This window comes from Cyprinodon variegatus, unplaced genomic scaffold (assembly GCF_000732505.1).
Source record: "Cyprinodon variegatus isolate N-32 unplaced genomic scaffold, C_variegatus-1.0 Scaffold218, whole genome shotgun sequence".
In the NCBI taxonomy this organism is placed as follows: domain Eukaryota; kingdom Metazoa; phylum Chordata; class Actinopteri; order Cyprinodontiformes; family Cyprinodontidae; genus Cyprinodon; species Cyprinodon variegatus.
In genome coordinates this window covers 358,157-362,681 of record NW_015150671.1, presented here as the reverse complement: position 1 = coordinate 362,681, position 4,525 = coordinate 358,157, and positions in this window count along the sequence as shown.

Here is a 4,525-nt window from a genome sequence, read left to right as displayed (position 1 = left end):
ATACATACATACATACATACATACATACATGCATTCTGTTCTCAGAATCCAAATAATTTTTTTATACTTCAACGAGTCATCAAATTAGGTATGTGAATATACTGTAATTAGATAATTAAATATATTTAGACAGTAAATATAATATGATCATTTCTTTTCTTTTCCTTAATGATGATTATAATAATAAACTGATGTTTATATGGTGACATTTTCTCTGTGTTTATTAATTTTTTGAGAAGAGTGGGTAACAACAAAAGAGATGTTTAATTTTTATACAAGCATTTAATAAACAATCTTTGTTTTATTAGTGAATGCATTCATTTTGCATAGCCCTAATATTTAAAGTGGGAAATAGCATACATTTTTACCCAGCAGAACTTTGCAAAAGGTTTTTTATTTTTTGATATACTCTAATAATCCCAAAGGGAAATTACTTCTCTGCATTTAACCCATCCCCTTGGGGAGCAGTGAACTGCCATTGTGAGGCGCCCGGGGAGCACTGTGAGGTTAAGGGTCTTGCTCAGGGACCCAGAGTGGCAGTCTGTGGGAGTGGGGGATCGAACTCACAATCTCAGGATTGAAAGCCCTATGCCCTAACCACTAGGCTGCCACTCCCCCACAAGGGGAAACATAAATTATTTTAAGGAGAAATATAAAGGTAATAGTCATGATTTTAACTAGGTAATAATTAAAATATCCGAAAAATACTATCAAATGCAAAGAGAATAATATTTTCTGAATGTTGTCTGTCTTTTTAGTGTAAAATAGGGGTGTTTGCATGGAAATCTTTTAACCTGACCATTTTAGTTCATATTCTTGGAAAAAATCTTGAGACAGAGCATTAGTTTATTTCCTCTTACAGTAAAATGTATTGCCAGTCTATCAGCATTTCATGAACTTGAAAGAAATATGATTTCTGCATATATTTTAAAGAAAGCTAGGCTGATTTTAAGATGTTATATGAATCTGTGGTCTGTAGAGATCCATGGATGTGCAGATCACTATCAGCAGATTGATCTCTAGATAATTTTCTATGCAGTTTCTGTGATGGCTAATTAAAAATAAATCAATAATATGAGTTCATGCAGATATGTCAATATTTTCATATTCTACACATACTAAAAAATATGTGGTAAATAGCCCAAATGGATTGATCATGACAGTATTAATTTATTTAGGTCATAGAGACAATGAGGAACGGTATATGTTTTTCTTTTAAAGAAAGTACTTCTTTATGGGGATTTTTAGCCTCTGATTTGCGTAGTGCAATTGTTTCACTTTCCAAGTGTTTAACTCTCTTAAGAAAGTGAAGCTAAGCCTAACCAGAACAAATCCATCAGAGCTTAAAGGGATTGGCTGAGAGTTCAGCCCGCTCACACACCTGTGCTTGCCCTCCAAAAACCTACCCATATAGGATGAAAGATCGGCTTTGGCTGAAACCAATCCTCCCTCTTTATCTGTGCAGGCCGTTGGTGTCAGTGTGAGCACAGAGCGTCAGGCTCCAGCCTCCTGCCGCCTCTGCTCTGTTAAATAGCCCACCAAAAGCTCTGATGGAGCTTTCAGGAGCGAACTAATCCCATGCAAATGCTCTTATAAAAATCACTTTAGAAATCGGCTGGAATCAATGTAAAGCCTTGCGGGGACAGAGAACACATGCCAGTCTGCAGGGGATTGGGTCACTATTCCCCTGCTAGTGATAGCAAACACTATCAGAATTTCTGACTTATTTCAAAATAGTTATTAATTCAATAAATAATAAATATAGGAACTGTGGTTTACATCTGGCAAGCAACTGGATTGAGCAGCTGTGTTTCTGTGCTGTAATACACAACATTCATGAAACATTGAAAGGCTGCCTGCCATGAGTATTTTGTCAAAATAATGAGGCTACATTAATAAAACAGTCAGTTCCCTTGATACAGTGCAGTTTATTATGAGCCCACAACAAGGCTTCTTGCAGTATGCATTTAAAATGTTGATTAACTCTGAATCTGTTGTGACCTAATTTTGGTTTTACTCATTATTAGCATCATGGGCATGCTTATTATCTAAAAAAAATGAGCCCACTATTTCCAGAGTGCGTGTTTTTTTCTTTTCTTTGCGATTAACGAAAACAAGAGAATGCTGAAAAAGAAAAAGGAACAGCTATTGCACCATGTGCTGGCACCTTAGTCAAACATTGTGGTGGTTTTGGTTACCCTGCAGAATCAGTATGGGGTTTGCTCTTTAAATGCGAACATGGAGACATTTCTTGTTAAAAGAAACACAATAACTGAAAAGGGACAATTTATTGAAGTGATTCAAGAAAACACACTAAAAACAGCACAAGAACACTGTTTTTACTCAATAATTCCATTGTTATTGCCATTTTTTCTGTCAGCCTCTTTGGGCAATTGATCTTTTTAAGCATGTTTTTATTTTCTTATATACATTCAACATGCTTTAAGCATTTGAAATATGCACACCGCAAGAAAAAAAATATTGCTGCATTCTAAGTGAAAAATATAAATTAATTCATAATTCACAACTGCCACTTACTGGACCACTTATTCACATTTTCAGTACAATGAAAAAAAAAGTTGCAGCAGAATTGTCATTATATCATGTTAAAGTCACATTCTGTACGTTTTGTACTTTCCACCACTCAACAATTTTAAAGAAAAACATGCTGTCAATATTGTTTTTAAAAGAGCTAACTTGGAGAAATTATTTTTTGGCTGCAAAATGTTGAAGTAAAAATTTAATAGCAATTATTATTTTCTCACTGCAAAAAGATATATTACTTTGATTTATTTGATATATTACAATAATTTTATTTTGATTGAAGTCATAACTTCAGGTTAGATACACTTTTAAATTATGCAATCATGTATTTCCTCTGTTTAAGGATGTATTACCTGAAGTTACTTTGAAACATAAAACAAATACTTACAAATTAAAATAGCATAAGTTATTTTATTGATCATTATTCTTGCAAGTTTCTCATAGCATAAAAATGTGTGGTACGATATTGGTCAGGTGATTCGTATTGGGGAACTGGCACTGTGATGCCAGTAAACAGCTGTGTTGTCCTGATTATGTACTGAGGTGAGTTTTTGTAGCGGTCCTGTATGTCACAATTCCTCTACTTCCCTAGATCTTTTTTTTCTTCTGCCACAGCTGCTTCCCATACCACCTAATTGCCCTCCCCTACCTTGGCCTCAGCTGCAACTCATTTTGTCTGATTAGTTCATCTGGCCAGCCTCTCATTCCTCACTGGTTCCTTTAGTGCTCCATGCCCATCACATTGTTCATCTGCTCCTTTGTTGTTTTTCTGTCATTCTCTAAGAATTCTTTTGTAAACGTTCCCCAGAAAAGGCTTGGACACCCAACTCCGACTCAACAGGCAAAACATATCCAAAAGTAAGCCTCCCTTGCTTAATTTTAATAATGGAAGACAATTAAACTAATACGTTTTGACCCATACATAAGCAGACCATGCAATTGTTCACAGAGTTCATTGAGAAACTGTAGTGAAACATGAACACGCACCATATTTCACGGGCAGAAAGCTTTCAGGAGTTCAAAAATTAAAGGGAGACACTGTTGCCATCAGTACAACCAGGGGAAGTGGATGGCAGGCAATTGCTGATACATTCAATCTGTAGATTGTCACCTTTTTCATCATGCACATTATAACCATAGATATATCCAAATTAAATGTGATATTTTACAAAAAAAAAAAATCTATGTAACACAGAACACTCATCTTTAGTAAATAAGCTCAGCCCTGTGGAAGTTGTAAACTGTCCTCTAGAAATTCAGTAATGTTTAGATATGTGTTGAGGCTGAGGAAAGGGTTATTTTGATCCGAGAAGACATGATCTAATGATTGTGACAATGCCTTTTATGGACTAAAGTGAATTTTTATCACAAAGGGATGGAGACAACAGATTTAGGTATTTTGTATATGATTAAGACATTTCCAAAATTGTGTAGGCTATATATATGTGTGTGTATATATATATATATATATATATATATATATATAAATGTTTACGTTGAAAATAGATAATTGTTTACCGGTATATATTTTATTGAATTGAAATTATTATTTATTATTTATGTATACCATAAGTATAATATAATTTGTTTCCATTTTTGATGGCACCATAGGGTGCTAATACACTAAAGGACTGGTTATACTCCTGCAGCAGTGTGTCGCAGTGAGCTTGTCGCAAGTATGACGCAGACATTTTTTATTTATGCTAAATTTTGAAGCATGGCTGTGCCATGTTTATTCCATGCCACATCGCAAAAGGGGAAAAATCACGAAGTAGCAGTAGGTCTAGATACGGCCGAATTGGTGAGGAAGTGGGGGCAAGTTTGTGCGACAATGGAGGGACATAATGGTGAAAAAGAGTGGGGATCCAGGTGGAAAATGGTCCCAGTGTTCGTGCGCACTTCTAGCCGGTCTATCTTCCCGAGTCGTTTTCTGCAATCGCGTCATAAAAAAAAAAAAAAAAACAAAAAAAAATGAATCGAG